This window comes from Anabrus simplex, chromosome 5 (assembly GCF_040414725.1).
Source record: "Anabrus simplex isolate iqAnaSimp1 chromosome 5, ASM4041472v1, whole genome shotgun sequence".
In the NCBI taxonomy this organism is placed as follows: Eukaryota; Metazoa; Arthropoda; class Insecta; order Orthoptera; family Tettigoniidae; genus Anabrus; species Anabrus simplex.
Window position 1 is genome coordinate 94,107,745 of NC_090269.1, and position 19,032 is coordinate 94,126,776.

A 19,032-nucleotide genomic window follows, 5' to 3' on the forward strand; every position below is an offset into this window, starting at 1 on the left:
CCCTCGTAAAGTCGTCTGTCTGCTGGAAATGCCTCCGTTGACGGCGGCCTGGCATTCTTAGCTATACACGTGTCCTGTGGCACACGACAACACGTTCTACAATGACTGTCGGCTGAGAAATCACGGTACGAAGTGGGCCATTCGCCAACGCCGTGTCCCATTTATCGTTCGCTACGTGCGCAGCACAGCGGCGCATTTCACATCATGAGCTTGCCTCAGTGACGTCAGTCTACCCTGCAATTGGCATAAAGTTCTGACCACTCCTTCTTGGTGTTGCATTTGCTCTGTCAGTCAGTGTAAATGTCTCGCATGCACAAGTGATGAATGGGATGTCTACCAACTGATTTTTACAGGGATACTACTGCCAGCGGGCAGGTTACGTCAGAATATGAAGAGAAAAGAACCGGACTATCGTTCACAGCATGTTACTTAGCGCTGCCGGTCAAATGCACCCCTTGCGTTAGTAAAACTTGTTTTCCACCACATGGTTCTAGGCTGGTGTATGGCACACCAGCTAAGGGGGTTAAAGGGTGGGGGTGAAATTTTAAAATGAGTGTATCTATATCTCGAAGACTGACCAGTTTAAAGACATGAAAATTGGTATTTAGAATCTCCTTTAAAAATAAGAAAATACGTATGGTTTTGTTTTAACCAAAGAGAGGTGAATAGAAACTATGAAGCATATATTTTTCTTGTCCTTAAACTGTTTAAACTAGAAAACTGGTTAGTTCCACTGTTTACAAGCTAGAAAAGTGAATGGATTAACGGTAAAATCCCGAAGTTGTTATATTCTTGTACAGTCGTACCAACTATTTCCTTTCTTTCTTTCTTTCTTTCTTTCTTTCTTTCTTTCTTTCTTTCTTTCTTATTCTGTTTACCCTCCAAGGTTGGTTTTCCCTCGGACTCAGCGAGGGATCCCACCTCTACCGCCTCAAGGGTGGTGTCCTGGAGCGTGAGACATTGGTTCGGAGGATACAAGTGGGGAGAATGACCAGTACCTTGCCCAGGCGGCCTCACCTGCTATGCTGAACAGGGGCCTTGTGGGGGGATGGGAAGATTGGAAGGGATAGACAAGGAAGAGGGAAGGAAGCGGCCGTGGCCTTAAGTTAGGTACTATCCCGGCATTTGCCTGGAGGAGAAGTGGGAAACCACAGAAAACCACTTTTAGGATGGCTAAGGTAGAATTCGAACCCACCTCTACTCAGTAGACCTCCCGAGGCTGAGTAGACCCCGTTCCAGCCCTCGTACTACTTTTCACATTTTGTGGCAGAGCCGGGAATCGAACCTGGGCCTCCGGGGGTGGCAGTTAATCACACTAACCACTACACCGTAGAGGCGGACACCAAGTATTTTACACAACAAAATGAAGAGTGAAAATAAAAATAAAAACATACAAACTACTTCATTATAGATTGTTATGCCTTTAAGGATTCAGCCTGCAAGCATCTGTGATTTTGCTAAACACCAACACAATCCTGTATTTGTAACTAGTCCTGTGGCCTCATTTATTTATATACCTCTTATCTCTAAATCATTAGTAACTGAGTCTAACCATCGTTGTCTTGGTCTCCCTCTACTTCTCTTACCCCCCCCCCCCCCATGATCCAGTGCATTATTCTCCTAGGTAACCTATCCTCCTTTATTCGTCTCACACGACCCCACTACCGACGCCGGTTCATGCGTACAGCCTCATCAATAAAGTTAAATCCCAACTTCATCTTTATCCCCTCATTCCGAGTACCCTCCTTCCATTGTTCTCACCGGTGTCTACCAGTGATGATTCTCGGTACTTTCATGTCTGTTACTTCTAACTTATGAATCAGATATCCTGAGTCCACCCAGCTTTCACTCCCTTAAATTAAAGTTGGTCTGAAAACAGACCGGTTTCGCCCGGGAGCTGACTTCCTTCTTACAGAATACTGTTGATCGCATCTGCGAGCTCACTGCGTTATTATTATTATTATTATTATTATTATTATTATTATTATTATTATTATTATTATTAGGGGTAACGAAGGATTGGGTATTGTAGCTTATTTGCTTGCTTTCTGAACTTGGTCGGCGGGCTGGATCACAGCTCACCATGATACAATCTCATTCTACTATCATCCTGTGCAAATACACATCCTAAATACTTGAAATAACCCACCTGTTCCAGCATTGTATTCCGAACCTGACATTCAGTTCTCTTGGGTTTCTTACCTACTGACTTTACTTCAGTGCTGGAAAGGCTAAATTTCATTCCATACTCATTGCACCTATTTTCAAGTTCCAAGATATTAGACTGCAGGCTTTCAGGACAATCTGCTATTAAGACCAAGTCGTCGCCATGGAACAAACTGCTTACTACATTTCCCCCTAACTGAATCCCTCCCTGCCACTTTATACCTTTCATTAGATCCATGTAAACTATGAACGTGAGGAAAGGAACGGGAAACTACCTCACTCCTCATTTCCCTAGTACGCCTCTTCAGTGATGCCTAGGCCATCTATGACAGCTGATGGCAGAGCTGTTTAGGATCCCACCAGCGGCATCGCTGACGGACTGAACATACATGCATACAAACTATGAAGAACGAAGGTGATAGATTACAGCCTTGTCTAAAACCTGTAAGTACCCTAAAACCAAGCTATCATCAGTTTCCACTGCAGCCCAATTGTCAACATGAAATGAAATGGCGTATGGCTTTTAGTGCCGGGAGTGTCCGAGGACAAGTTCGGCTCGCCAGATGCAGGTCTTTTGATTTGACTCCCGTAGGCGACCTCCGTGTCGTGATGAGGATGAAATGATGAAGACAGCACATACACCCAGCCCCCATGCCAGCGGAATTAACTAATGATTGTTAAAATTCCCGACCCTGCCGGGAATCGAAGCCGTGACCCCTGTGACCAAAGGCCAGCACGCTAACCATTTAGCCATGGAGCCGGACAATTGTCAACATAAATACCTCTGATTGCTTTCAATAATATAACCTTTATCACGTAGTCTCCCAGAATGGCTAACATTATTTTCCCTCGGTACTCTGTCACAAAAATAAAAGGTTTTCATCTGTTTGTTTCACCTGGCGAGTTGGCCGTGCGGTTAGGGGCGCGCGGCTGTGGGCTTGCATCCAGGAGATAGTGGGTTCGAATCCCACTGTCGGCAGCCCTGAAGATGGCTTTCCGTGGTTTCCGATTTTCACACCAGACAAATGCTGGGGCTGTACCTTAATTAAGGCCACGGCTGCTTCCTTCCAACTCCTAGGCCTTTCCTATCCCATCGTCCCCATAAGACCTATCTGTGTCGATGGAACGTGAAGTCACTAGCAACAACATTTTTTTTCGTTTCAAAGCCGGGAGAAAATCAAAAATACTGGCACATGTTCCATGTAAACTGGGACGTATCTGTACTTGACACATGTGACACTCAACTTGACTTTCAATTTAAGATCATTAAATTAGCACTCTTGGTCACTCTTTTTTTCTTCTAAAATTTGCTTTACGTCCCACTAACTACTTTTTCGGTTTTCGGAGACGCCGAGGTGCCGAAATTTTTTCCCGCGGGAATTCTATTACGTTCCAGTAAATCTACCGACATGAGGCTGACATATTTGAGCATCTTCAAATACCACCGGACTGAACCAGGATCGAACCTGCCGAGCTAGGGTCAGAAGGCCAGCACTTCAACTGTCTGAGCCACTCAGCCCGGCGGTCGCTCTTAGCAGACTCATTCCGGAACGAAGGAGAGGACTCGGCAACATCTTAATAATAATAATAATAATAATAATAATAATAATAATAATAATAATAAAGAACTTCGTGACTCAAGAACATTCGACAATGTGCGTAAGTTTTGTCAATTAATCGATGAATCTGATCACATCTGTTGTATTGAATGGGACTAAGGCTTAGTATTAGACATGAAACCCACAGTGAGCCTCTACCAATACGGGAAGTCCCCGGACCATATGGCGACGAGCTTATGCAATCTTGACCGTTGACCTTCACGAGTGTTTCACGAGGGAGGGAGTTTGCGTCTCTGTGTGGAGCTTTGTTGGAAAAACAACTAAGTTAGTTATGGACTCGTTTCTCTCGGGTCATAGTGCAAATGGCTTATCACTGGTCAATATATAACCTTCACATGACTTGGATCACTCATCCTTTCTTCAGCAGCCGACTACAGCACACCGCAAGGAGAATTGTCGTATGAGGTAAGCTGCTGCTATTATTAAGGGTAATGAAGGATTGGGTATTGTAGCTTATTTGCTTGCTGGGGATATTTACAGTTATGATAACAACATATAGATATTGAAGTGAAGGGAAGATTTTTTTGAGGAATTCTGTTACTTCGACAGTGTTCCAGTGGTATTTCAGAATCGTTGGCAGGGGAGTTGACCGTAGCACAGCTGGTCGTTCTCTTGAGTACGTGGTGCATTCAGTCAACAGGTGTCGAGCAGTCTGTGGAGACTTTTCCGGGCAGCTGCAGAGTGGTGAATCCATTATGGTCATTTTATGGAGATATGATTTAAAGCGACCATAATTTGTAATAAACTGGGTTGCTTTCTCGCTGGGGAAAATGGCCAGTACCTCGCCCAGGCGGCCTCACCTGCTATGCTGAACAGGGGCCTTGTGGGAGGATGGGAAGATTGGAAGGGATAGACACGGAAGAGGGAAGGAAGCAGCTGTGGTCTTAAGTTAGGTACCATCCCGGCATTTACCCGGAGGAGAAGTGGGAAACCACGGAAAACCACTTCCAGGATGGCTGAGGTGGGAATCGAACCCACCTCTACTCAGTTGACCTCCCGAGGCTGATACTGTACACAGTACACAGTAAAATTTTCACCAAGGAACAATAATTAAGCATGTTTTACAATATTCTATGGCGTGATTATACAATTGCAAAGTCATTTAGTATTTGCATACACTCTAACAAAGTAACAGACACTAGGTAGAACCAAAGAGAATGAGTCTGGGTACAACTGAACAGACTCATTATTGACCGAGTCTGCCAGACTGACGAATGCGTGCGGCGAGCGGGTGACCTTGGCAAAAACATGCACCTGTTACCCTTCGTTGCAGAACATGCTACATAATCAAATTCCAACGCCCACTTACCATTTTATCATCCCAGCAACCAGAAATGTGTAAAGAAATCGCCAAGTTCTTAAGGGAGACCGATTTAAGACTAAGGTTTGAAGTGCTACAGTATCAGAAAAAATTACTTAAAAGACTACAGTTCTTTCTTTCTTAATCTGCTTACGCACCAGGGTTGGCTTTTCCCTCGGACTCAGCGAAGGATCCCACCTCTAACGCCTCAAGGGCAGCGTCCTGGAGAGTGAGACATTGGGTCGGGGGATACAACTGGGGAGGATGACCAGTACCTCGCCCAGGCGGCCTCACCTGCTATGCTGAACAGGGGCCTTGGTGGGGGATGGGATGTTTGGAAGGGATATACAAGGAAGAGGGAAAGAAGCGGCCGTGGTCTTAAGTTAGGTACCATCCCGGCATTTGCCTGGAGGAGAAGTGGGAAAACACGGAAAACCACTTCAAGGATGGCTGAGGTGGGAGTCGAACCCACCTCTACTCAGTAGACCTCCCGAGGCTGAGTGGACCCCGTTCCAGCCCTCATACCACTTTTCAAACTTCGTGGCAGAGCCGGGAATCGAACCTGGGCCTCCGGGGGTGGCAGCTAATCACACTAACCACTACACCACAGAGGCGGACAAAAGACTACAGTTGCAGTGTTTAAATTGCTTCTTCTCTCTCTCTCTCTCTCTCTCTCTCTGTGTGTGTGTGTGTGTGTGTGTGTGTGTGTGTGTGTGTGTGTGTGTGTGTGTGTGTGTGTGTGTGTGTGTGTTCTTTAAGGACTCAGTACTATTAAAACTACGAAATCCAAGTACACTATTATGGAAGATTTATGCGTGTGTATATATAGTAAGTGTGTATTTACTGCCATATTTTTGTATTCCAATGTATTGTAGCTGGCTATTTGATCTGTTGCCTAACTAAACCCAATAAATAAATTTTAGAAAAAATGCTACACATTGCTCCGCCGGTCTTCACTACCTGTTGTGGCGCTGTACAGTTCGGTTAGCCGCGGCTAACGAAATTTTGTGCATATTTACGCGAAGTATTATTCTTAATAATTAAAGAAATTAAAGGAAAGAATTGTCTGCCTCTGTGGTGTAGTGGTTAGCGTGATTAGCTGCCACCGGCGGAGGCCCAGGTTCGATTCCCGGCTGTGCCATGAAATTCGAAAAGTGGTACGAGGACTGGAACGGGGTCCACTCGGCCTCGAGAGGTCAACTAAGTAGAGGTGGGTTCGATTCCCACCTCAGTCATCCTCGAACTGGTTTCCCGTGGTTTCCCACTTCTCCTCCAGGCCAATGCCAGGGTGGTACCCCGTGGCGGCTCGCGACAAAATTTTCAGGGGGTTCACAACAAATTGTGTGTTCACGTCTCAAATATACCAAATCAGTACAAAATAACTTTTTAAAATCATTGCACTAAAAGTTCCTTGTACGGTTGCTTCTCCACTCATAATTTGGTAGAACCCCTTATAACCGATGATGCATTTTTCCGAGACTAATCAGTGAATGTACAACAAAACTAAAATTACAACTGCCGGGCTGAATGACTCAGACGGATTTCTGACCACAAGTTGGCAGGTTCATTACTCAGCTCGGTAAAAGAAAATTCACAGCAACTTCGCTACAATGCTGTATTGTAGCTAATATTAAAAGACGCGAACACTATTCTTGGATTTATCCAGCACGAGTTCACCTAAGTATGAAAACAAGCATAAAATAGTGCGTGCAATTACTACATTAATTAAATTATCTAATTGAAATAGATACGATTCTCCACTCACAATGTAAAGCAAACTTCTTCCCGTGATTACGAACCATGGTCTGAACAAATACAGTAGAGACAATACACGACACTTACGGATTTCGCCTTGCTAAAATGGGAGACAATTCGACGGTGGCGCTCCTAGTGACTTGACCTGAACAAATCGCTCTAAATTCAAATATCAATGGAAATGTATATACGGAAATGGATAAATAAATTACGTCTAGAAAGACAGTGGTATTGAGATATTAACTTCGAAGTTGCTAAAGCAATTCTGGATAAATGAATGAAGAATTATTTAAAAGGTTATTATTCAAAGACTGAAATTAGACATATAAACAAGGTGTGAAATGGACTGCTGTGAAATGGCTTAATCTTTCATTTATGCATTTCTTTTTTAGCTTTAGCATACCTGCCTGAAATCTTACGGTTGGATTTGTCTTTTTTCCTCATTTAAAAACAATGTATCATCACATTAAGACATTTGTCAATAAAAATATCGGCACATTCCTTACAAATATGATGCAATGAATTAACATTTAATAGCTGGACAATTTTCCTCTTAATATGAAGCCTACTAACAGAAAGAAAATCTATAAAATCCCGGCTTTAATCTGAGAAGAGGGATAAAAGAAAGAAAAGTTTGAAAATGTTGTCGATAGTGATGCTTTGAGGAATATTTACGTACAATTAGAGTAAAGATGTAACATACCCTTGGCTGTATAGTCGAGGATTTTTAAAGTCGCTGGCCTGGAAATGATCTGAACAGATCTTATAATTCTTATACAAGCGTAACGTCCCTTCTTTCTTGTACACTTTATCCAAATCGCTTCTGTGACATTTCAAAACCCACAGATCACACCTACAACAACACATCGGCATTGAAGGTTAACTGCTGCACTATACAATCAAATATGAGTATTATATTTTAAGCCCGTTAAAACATGGGTCGAGCAGGTCAGAAAATTATGAAGTACTATAAAAATCCCTGTCACTGGAAGAATATATATGCAGACACAATATTACATGTTCTTGTCACGAGGGAACCTGAAGAACGAGCGCGCATTTTTCTCTACTTCGTAATTACTGCAGGCAAACACAGCACATACCTTTCCCCTCATGTTGAGAGGAGATATCAAGGAATGACACACGCTACTATTTAATTATGTCAACTCACTGAAAACGCATAAATAACACCAAAAACTTCACACAAAAATACACGTGCTCTTATGACAGAATCAGTACCGTTCAGGTCTATCCGCTAGAGTGAGTTCCAATAGCTGTCCCTCGATATCTCGCTCAGTGTCGTGTATTGTCTCTATTGTATTTGGTCTGAATTACCTACTAGCGAAATCCGGCTATGTAATGCAATAGTAACTTTTGGGAGCTGTGGCCAGCAGTAACAGGGGAGGTGGCGGACTCTTGTGGTCAACTGTAATACTATCACTTGTTTCAGGGTACCAAATACAGTAGAGACAATACACGACACTGAGCGAGATATCGAGGGACAGCTATTGGAGCACACTCTAGCGGATAGACCTGAACGGTACTGATTCTGTCATAAGAGCACGTATATTTTTGTGTGAAGTTTTTGGTGTTATTTATGCGTTTTCAGTGAGTTGACATAATTAAATAGTAGCGTGTGTCATTCCTTGATATCTCCTCTCAACATGAGGGGAAAGGTATGTGCTGTGTTTGGCTGCAGTAATTACGAAGTAGAGAAAAATGCCCGCTCGTTCTTCAGGTTCCCTCGTGACAAGAACATGTAAGTAATATTGTGTTTGCATATATATTCTTCCAGTGACAGAGATTTTTATAGTACTTCATAATCTTCTGACCTGCTTGACCCATGTTTTAACGGGCTTAAAATATAATACGCATATTTTATTGTATAGTGCAGCAGTTAACCTTCAATACCGATGTGTTGTTGTAGGTGTGATCTGTGGGTTTTGAAATGTCACAGAAGCGATTTGGATAAAGTGTACAAAAAAGAAGGGACGTTACGCTTGTATAAGAATTATAAGATCTGTTCAGATCATTTCCAGGCCAGCGACTTTAAAAATCCTGGACTATACAGCCAAGGGTATGTTACATTTTTACTCTAATTGTACGTAAATATTCCTCAAAGCATCACTATCGACAACATTTTCAAACTTTTCTTTCTTTTATCCCTCTTCTCAGATTAAAGCCGGGATTTTATAGATTTTCTTTCTGTTAGTAGGCTTCATGTTAAGAGGAAAATTGTCCAGCTATTAAATGTTAATTCATTGCATCATATGTGTAAGGAATGTGCCGATATTTTTATTGACAAATGTCTCAATGTGATGATACATTGTTTTTAAATGAGGAAAAAAGACAAATCCAACCCTAAGATTTCAGGCAGGTATGCTAAAGCTAAAAAAGTAATGCATAAATGAAAGATCAAGCCATTTCACAGCAGTCCATTTCACACCTTGTTTATATGTCTAATTTCAGTCTTTGAATAATAACCTTTTAAATAATTCTTCATTCATTTATCCAGAATTGCTTTAGCAACTTCGAAGTTAATATCTCAATACCACTTTCTTTCTAGACGTAATTTATTTATCCATTTCCGTATATACATTTCCATTGATATTTGAATTTAGCGCGATTTGTTCAGGTCAAGTCACTAGGAGCGCTACCGTCGAATTGTCTCCCATTTTAGCAAGGCGAAATCCGTAAGTGTCGTGTATTGTCTCTACTGTATTTGAGGGTACCTAGTTGTAGAATATCCTTACCGTGCTCCTCGCTTATGGAGATATCTGTGCATAAACCATGACGTCATCTCCATGCGCATGCATATGGTCTTCAGGCTCGTAGCAAAATCTCCACTGTGCTCCCTGCATTGTCAGTCGAAACGAACAGCTGTCAGTGTAACGGACCTTCGATATAAGTCGAATACTATCGATCGACGAAATCAGGCAGAAACAAGGGAAACAACGTTGAATTATCCAGGAATGCGTGAATATCCATTAGAATTGGGCGTTCACGTGCTCATGTGCTCCTGAGAGCCCACCGCCACTGATTGTATCTAACTTCAAGCCACGGCCGCTTCCTTCCCTTTTCCTTGTCTATCCCTTCCAAAATTCCCATCCCCCCTTCAAGGCTCCTGTTCAACATAGCAGGTGAGGCCGCCTGGGCGCGGTACTGGTCCTCCTCCCCAGTTTAATCCCTCGACCCAAAGTCTCACGCTCCAGGCGGTAGAGGTGGGATCCCTCGTTGAGTCCAAGGGAAAAACCATCCCTGAAGGGTAAACAGATTAAGAAAGGAAAGACAGAAAGGAAAAAATTAGCTAAAAAGGACAACAGGGTTTGTACATTTTTATAATTCTTAGTTTCAGACGGCTAAAACGGGGTACAGTATTCTTTTCTTCCACGAAGTGTGCGTGGGGAATGGGGGCGGCCGCCACTGTCTGGTGTTGCCTGTTGGAGAGCCGATATTCGCTCCCAGATTTTAATTATCGCAGTTTTTTTTTTTTTTTTTTTTGTTTGTTTGTGTGCCAGAAGTGTCCGGGGACGTGTTAGGAATAATAATAATAATAATAATAATAATAATAATAATAATAATAATAATAATAATAATAATAATAATAATGTCCGCCTCTGCCGTGTAATGGATAGTGTGGTTAGCTGCCACCCCCGGAGGCCCGGGTTCGATTTCCGGCTCTGCCACGAAATTTGAAAAGTGGTGTGAGGGCTGGAACGGGGTCCACTCAGCCTCGGAAGGTCAACTGAGTAGAGGTGGGTTCGATTCACACCTCAGCCATCCTGGAAATGGTTTTCCGTGGTTTCCCACTTCTCCTCCAGGCAAATGCCGGGATGGTACCTAACTTAAGGCCACGGCCGCTTCCTTCCTTCTTCCTTGTCTATCCCTTCCCATCTTCCCATCCCCCACCAAGGCCCCTGTTCAGATTAGCAGGTGTAGCCGCCTGGGCGAGTTACTGGTCATTCTCCCCTGTTGTATCCCCCGACCCAGAGTCTGACGCTCCAGGACACTGCCCTTGAGGCGGTAGAGGTGGGATCCCTAGCTGAGTCCGAGGGAAAAACCGACCCTGGAGAGTAAACAGATTAAGAAGAAGAAGAAGAAATGATAATAATAATAATAATAATAATAATAATAATAATAATAATAATAATAATAATAATAATAATAATAATAATAATAATAATAATAATCTTATGTTTAAACGTTCCAATAATTACATTTATAGATTAAGGAGATGCCTGTTGCCATTTCTTGATGGATGCAGTATTATTGTATCCGTCTCTTGGCACAGGCCAGAGCAAAGTGTAGCTTCCACCAGAGTTCCAGTCTCATCCATGGCTGTCACAGTATGGAAGCTGCTGGGGTATGGGTGGTGCTGAGTAATGACATTTGGAGCACAACTAGTGCCTGAGTGTTATGAAAGGTGTTGCTCATAGGATCAGTCGTGCTGCAGTAGCACCTTCTGGTCCAGTGAGGAAAGCAATGGCAAACTACCTTACTGCCCATCTTGCCTAGTACGCCTCATTTTGGTGCTGCCATTGGTTTTTGCGGTTTCTCTATAACTGCATAGCCTTTGGTGGTGCTATTTGAGGATCCAACCAGCCCCTGGGCTGATGACCTAACAGACAAACAGATTAAGGAGATGCCAATGTGACAGAATGTCATTCCACAAGTGTTCTTTCAAGTTCCTCTAAATCTAGCGACACGAGTTTCGCTTATTTCAGCTCAGTGTCCGGCTCCATGGATAAAAGGTTAGCTTACTGGTCTTTGGTCACAGGGGTCCCGGGTTCGATTCCCAGCGGGGTCGGGAATTTTAACCATAATTGGTTAATTTCACTGGCACGGGGGATGGGTGTAAGTGTCGTTTTCATCATCATTTTATCCTCATTACGACGTGCAGGTCGTCTACGGGCGTCAAACCAAAAGACCTGCATCTGTTGAGCCGAACTTGTCTTCCGACACTCCCGGCACTAAAAGCCATACGCCATTTCATTTCAATACCAGTGGACTGAGTCGGGATCGAACTCGTCGACTTGGATTCGGACGGCTGATGCTTCTACCGTGTGAGCCACCCAGCCCACAGGTCATAATAACAGATATTCGCTGTGACGCATGAATGATTAAAAAAAAATTAAGCGAAAGCAGTTCCCAGTATCGTTAATTTTTCAATGACGATCATTAAGTCTCAGGGTCACACTCTTGACGAAATCTGTCTTCCCCCCCTCCACTACCGTTATTGGCCTTGAACTACCAAGCGAACGAACTCTCGGGAGACCGGGGCCGCTTTCTCAGCGTCGGATAGCCCCTCCTTTGTTCTCACATTCTCGAGTGGACCTTGAAACAGCCTTCAAATTCTGGTAAAAATCCCTAATCTCGCCAAGAATCGAACCGGGAGACTCAAGGTAATAGGTTGGCTAACTACCCTTTAAACAGGGCTTTCGGCAACAATCTGTCATCATTGCAGAAAACCAGTCTTCAGCCATGGGGAATGTTATATAGGTCTTTCACGAGTATCATTTAGTTCACTATCTGTTGTACCACCAAGAAAGGAAATCATAAATTGTGTATTCTGAGTTCGACTGTTACGGCTGTGAAATAATTTAGCAGAACATTGCTAGGATTAAATCTGAATGCAAACTAAGCTTCAAACATGGCAATGGATAAAAGGGCAAATGCATGTGTCTATTTAGAGGAAGATTTTCCAACTACATAGCAACATTTACGTGCCATAATTATTTTTACAGCATCATTTTCTATTCGCACAACACCTAGCACACACATATTCTCCCAATCACGGATGACCACCAACTCGACAGAGAGAGAGTATTCGCTTATTGTAATCATAACAATTACAAGGTGTTAAATAGATTTGTTAGTACATAACAACAAATATTAAAAATATTCCAATTAGCCAAATGTTACAAGAAATAATTAAAATGATAGGCACGTATCCGATTAATATTACTCAGACTTGTCTTAAAAGTTAGACTTCCCGGAATTCGGCTACCTCCTCATGTGTGGTCTTACCACAAATGAATGAACGAAGGCATCGAACAGGATTCCCTTCCCCCAATCACGGATGACCGCCAGCTTAGGAGGGAACATCCACCCATCGCAATTATATACAACTAGTTTTGTTAGTATTAGAAAATCGAAACATATTCCAATTAACAGACTGTCGCAAAACACAATAAAACTACAATATACTGATACAGTACCTATTCCATGAGCCGGTGTAGGGGTAAGTGTGTCTGCCTCTTACCCGGAGGCCCCGGATTTGATTCCCGGCCAGATCAGGGATTTTACATGAATGTGAGGGCTGGTTCGAGGTCCACTCAACCTACGTGATTACAATTGAGGAGCTATCTGACGTTGAGATAGCGGCCCCGGTCTAGGAAGTCAAGAATAACGGTCGTACTGACCACACGGCACCTCATAATCTGCAGGCCCTCGGGCAGAGCAGCGATCGCTTGGTAGGCCATGGGCCTTCGGGGCTGTTGCGCCATGGGGTTTGGTTTGGTTTAGTACCTACCCCATGAACTTTATTTAGACACTAGCTGTTACCCTCGGCTTAGCTCGCGAGGATTTGGTAAGTTGATTAAAAATAATTGTTCCTCGGTACTGCACTAAGACATTACCTGAAATTGCCTAAAGTATAGAAACTCACCGAAAAATTGCATTTCATTTACCCCAGAACCGTTTTGTAAACCACGTTTGTGGCAGTGCCTTTTGGGACTAAGATGACCAGGCTACTGGCAGAGCTAAATCTGGAACATGCGACATGGAACTCTACATGTGAGAAACAGTCCTCTTTTAAGTCGAAAAAAAAAGGGGGTTTCTTTATTTCTAAAGGAGATTCCAAATACTGATTTTCACGTCTGTAACATCTTAGTTTTTGAGATATAAGTACCCTAATAAAGATAATTCAACACCTTTTTCACTTATTTTCGATCTCCAGCTTAAGTTAATTTTCCGAAAACAAGAAGTACGTGGTTTTTTTTTCAAAGGGGATTACAAATACCAATTTTTACGTCTGGGGAGATATACTGTAGATATACTCATTTTAAAAACTGCCCCACTCTTTGGCTGAGTGGACAGCGTTGAGGCCTTCGGTTCACAGGGTTCCGGGTTCGATTCCGGGCTGGGTCGGGGATTTTAATCGCGTGTGATTAATTTGTTTGTGTTTGCCCCAACACTCACCTCTTCATATTCACTGAACACACCACATTACCAACCACAACAGGAACACGCAATAGTAATTACATCCCTACACACCGGGTTGGCGCCAGGAAGGGCACCCAGCTGTAAAACAGGGGCAAATCCACATGTCGGACACAGTTCGCACCCGCAACCGCACAGGTGTGGGAAAAGCGGTAGAAGAAGAAGATACTCATTTAAAAAATTCACCCGCTTTTTTTTATTATTTCACCCCCTTAAGTGGATTTTCCAAACAAAATGTGTTCATTTATTTTTAAAAGAGATTCCAAATACCAGTTTTAACGCCTGTAACATCTTCAGTTTCTGGGATAGGCCTACATGTATCCTCATCTAAAGAATTCAACTCCTTCACTTCTTTTCACCCCCCCCCCCCCCCTCCGTACCCTCATCCCTTAAGCGGATTTTCTGAAAACAAAAATTTGTGATCTTTTATTTTTAAAGGAGATTTCAAATACCAATTTTCATGGCTGTAACATGTTAGGTTTTTTGTGATATATATTGTAGATAATTCCGCTGCTGTAGATTCCTGGAGCTGACGTTGCCATTGTTACGGTAGTTCGTTTCTTTATCCAATTCCTATAGCAGGGGTAGTGTGGTTCCAATATCTCCATAACGGTTGGTTTTAGGGCCTTGAAACATGGTTTTCGGGCCCTAGGGCTTACCGAGTTTTGTTCTTTGCGTCAAGGGGCTTAAAAAGAGCTTTGTCTCGTCCTTGTACGACAAATTCGATTTCGCCTATATTAGCCTATTAGTTTTATATTTTTATATCTGCCCCAGTCGCCCCCCCCCCCTCCCTTGAATTGTTTTGAAAATAAAATACAGTCCATGTTACTCACTGGCAATGTAGCGTTCTATAGGTGAAGTAATTTTTAAAATCGGTTCAGTAGTTTTAGTTTTTGAGTCCAAACATTACAAACAAATATACACATTTTTCCTCTTTATAATATTAGTATAGTATATTTCCTACACTTTAACTAAGTTTTATATAGTCCACGGTATCTTTTCATTTATTACATGTAATTTTGTCTGTTTTCACCTATTTTCCCACATTCCTCTGATAATGTTACATAATTTTGCTGTTCTTCCTCTGCGCGCGATATGCCGGTTATTTCTTTATTACAATAAGCATCCGTAGACTAGTTCAAGAGAGAACTAGTGGCAAACTGACCGCAAGTAAAAAGGAGAAAAGTCCAAGAAAATATACTATTTTTCTTCTTATTATTATCAACGTCGTACTAACACGTAGGGGTCTTCGGTGTCTGCGGAATACAAATAAGGCTAGGGTTAGGACTAGGAAGATGACGACATTCTTTAAGTACACTGGTGTTGATGATAACTGATTTAATTGGAAGTACCATTGGGCAATCATCCTCTATTAATACTGATCAGAGAGAAATGGAAGAGGTCTGAACTTTAAAAGACTGAAGGAAAGGAATGGCCACGAAGTGCGTGTAAATTAAATGATGATTTTAGACGAAAACCGCAGAAAAATTGAAATCTAGAAATAATATTCTTTAGAAACTGTGTGGCACTACATCGGGCTCCTCGGCTGACACTCTACGCAGATCGATAGGTAGGCCTTATCCTATTAAATGTTCTCTGCCAGAAGTGAATAGAACCATTCAAAAAACGTCTGATCGCCAGGTAGGCCTTATCGTATTAAATGTGCTGTGCCCAGTAGCGAGCGATGCCAATAGTGCTAGGATTGGCAAGTGTTAAATCTCCCGCTGTACATGTTGTTGGACATAATGGGCACCGGTAATGGTGTTGATCTGACTCTAGTTCCCCAAAATTACAGAGGGGAGAGTCCCTCGAAAACCCTCATTTCTGCAGGTTCAGCTTGGTTCTGCTGACTCTTGTACGTAGTCTGTTGTGCCTTCCATGCGTAGGCCGGTCCTCCTTGTGGCCAGAAGGGAGGCTTGGGAGTTGGAGAAATGAGCAGTTCTTTCCTTCCACATTCTCGTTCTAGCGGTATCAGCATTCATGTCGAGACCGACCGTTGTTCGAAGGAAGCTTTTGTTGGATTTAAGACAATGGTTATGTAGACCAAAGGTATCCACGGAATGTCACTGTAATATTTGTCCCAAATGGAACATAATAATTGCATTTACACCAATAAAGTGGAAAATCCGCGGTAAATTAAGAATTACCGTCGTTACTAGAGAAATACTTACTTATCCGGGGCTACAGTCCTTGAAGGACCTGGGCCTTGTCGATCACTTGTCTCCTCCAGTCGTCTCTCGAAGCAACCAGCCTTCTCCAGTTCCGTACATTAGTCCGTGTCCATTGCTTGGTCGTCGCCATTGAGACTGTCCGGTTTCTAAATGTGCTCGACATTTACGTGACTACTTATTTTTTCCATGGCATAGAAGTCACCCCTGCGCACAACCAACAGGGTGTCTGCCCCTTCACAGCCTGTTGGGTGGCTGCCTTTTCTGTCGGGGATGTTCCCTTTGAGTATCCCTCCTCTTCCTACAAGGCAGTAGGTTGCTACTGTTAACCTCAGGTGCCATGTGGCCCTACCGCCAGTTCCACCGTACCAATAAATTTTATTTTCGCCTTCACTGCCGTTGAGGTCTTTACCGTTACCCTGGTTAAGGCCCCTTACAAGGTATTACAGGCGACCCAAGGTTTTTAGCCGTTGGTCCTGACTTGTGACAGGCAGAGCCTGGCTTCCTCAACAGAGGTCCAGGTTAGTACTAGAGAAGTATCTAGAGAAATATGTATATGTACTTAAGGGTCGTAGACAGGACTCCTTTATGTTGTATTCCGCTGATCGTTATGTCTTTTGTTTCTTTCTTGTGGTCCAGGGCTTGCACCTACGAACGGGAGTGCTATGTCTGTGAACTGTCATTATCTTTGTCCATATGACTAGCGCGGGCAGTTCAAACAGCAAAATAGCATGATCCCTGGACCAATAAATATATCATTTAATGAATGAGTTAGGGCACAAAACGAATGAGCAACATGAAGAAAACGACACCTAATTAATTCAAACAACTTCATTGAGCAGACATCACACGTGAAAGTGTTAGACCAACAAAACACATACGGAAGCGCTGCGACGTAGCAGAAAAAATAGTTGTAAGGTAGTAAAGTATGTATCCATATTATTCCCTGCAAGTAAAATATTTCGTACTTTTCTTAACTTACAGCAGATTTTACACTTTATTTGAGTAAAGTGAATTATTATATTCCATTTGGGGCAAATATAACAGTGACATTTCGTGGATACCTTTCGTCTACATAACGTAAGGCTAGGTTGGGCAGGAGAATATCCAAATAGTGGGTGTTTGTGGTGTGGATGTCTTAAATATTTCCTTGTTCACTTCTATCGCTCTGCGTAAAACAAAAGTAATGGGGTGAAAATAAGGTGATGCAGGAAATATTAGATTAGGAAATGCAGTGTAGTAGAATAATTAATGATGGCAGAAGTAAGGAGGACATAAAATGCAGACGACCACAAGCAAGGAAGGTCTTAAGGAAATAAATTTTGTTCGCTTCGAACACTGATGCAGGGATTAGAAGGATGTTTCCGAAGACTTTCGTCTAGAGTTTGACATTGTACGGAAATGAAACGTGGACAATAACCATTTCAGAAATAAAGACAATATAAGTTTTTGAAATGTGGTGCTGCAGAAGGATACTGAAGGTGAGATGGGTAGGTCGAATCACGAATGAAGAGATGCTGAATCAAACTGGTGAGAGGAGAACGATTTGTTGACATTGGACCAGAAGAAGAGACAGAATGATAGAAAACATTTTTCAAGGCACCCAGGACTTGTTCAGTTAGTTTTTGAGGGAATTGTAGGCTGTAAGAACGGTAGGGGTAGACGAAGGTACGAATATGATAAACAGATTACAGTAGATGTAGTTGTCACGTAGAAATAAAAACATTAGCACAGGATAGGGTGGCATGGAGTGCTGCATCAAACCAATATATGGACTGATGGTCTAAACAACAACAGATGTTTACTAAGGCCTTGTTCAAGCTGCCAATGGCAGAAACCAGGAAAGGCGCCCACGATCCCGGCAACTAGCTCAGCCACGATCTCTGGTCATAAACTAGTACTCCATATTCAACAGTATTCCGGTAAATAGAAACTCCCTCCCCACCCAGACCGTCCAAGACGCTGCCCCGAAACACAAGAGACAGCCCAAGCCAGCCGCCACCATACCTCAGACGGCGCCCCCCTCGCTCCCGTCAACCTCCTCCATCCAAACCGGGCGACCGGAGGTACAGCCCAGAACCACCAGAAAGCGCCGTAACATCGCTCCTTTATGAATTCATCACTTCGGTCAGGGAGAACCAGACTGACGCACGGTTCTCTTTGACGGAGTGAGGGTTCAAACGAAGAGTATCGAGGATTTTAAAACACTGAACAGTCATACAATATTGTAATGGGCAATTTGGCACCCGTTCTATCCGCCAAAAACGCTTTCGCGAGGTCTTCATCCGCGGGCTGCACGTTACGCAAGACCCGGAAGCTATACACACCGAGCTGGAAGACAAGGGCTTCAAAATTGCAGCCATGGTTCAACTCGACTCTACCCACAGTAGACGTAAGCTCCATTTGCTCCTCTTCACATAGGTCGAGCGGCAGTGTTGCCAACATAATTCTCATTCAATAAGCTAGATCATCGTCCAATATAAGCTAGAGAAAGCTAAATCAGAACTAGAAAAAGTTAAAAAAAATAAGCCAAGTATTTATAGCACTGCTCAACGGGAAGAGAATGAAATTGTTCTGTTCAATTAGCAAACTACTACAATATAACCGCAAACCATGGATATTTAATTATGTAAACGGAGCTAGACCTGACAGTTGGAAGTGGTGGTGATTATTGTTTTAAGATGAAGTACAACTGGGCAACAATCCTTTATAAAAAAAACTAATCAGAGAGAAAAAGTGGAAGGGATTCGACACTTTGAAAAGTGAAGATATCGGCCAAAGAAAGACAAGGACCACGAAGAGCGTG

At 42.8% G+C, this 19,032-nt stretch overlaps 1 protein-coding gene across 1 annotated transcript in view; it reads left to right on the forward strand.

Moving 5' to 3' along the window:
* Positions 1-4,111: 4,111 nt before the first annotated feature.
* Positions 4,112-19,032, forward strand: part of LOC136873786 (uncharacterized) — a 788,774-nt gene continuing 773,853 nt past the window's right edge. The window contains exon 1 of the mRNA XM_068227569.1: positions 4,112-4,190. The gene's annotated coding sequence lies outside the window, so the exon portion shown is untranslated. The remainder of the gene's footprint in view (positions 4,191-19,032) is intronic.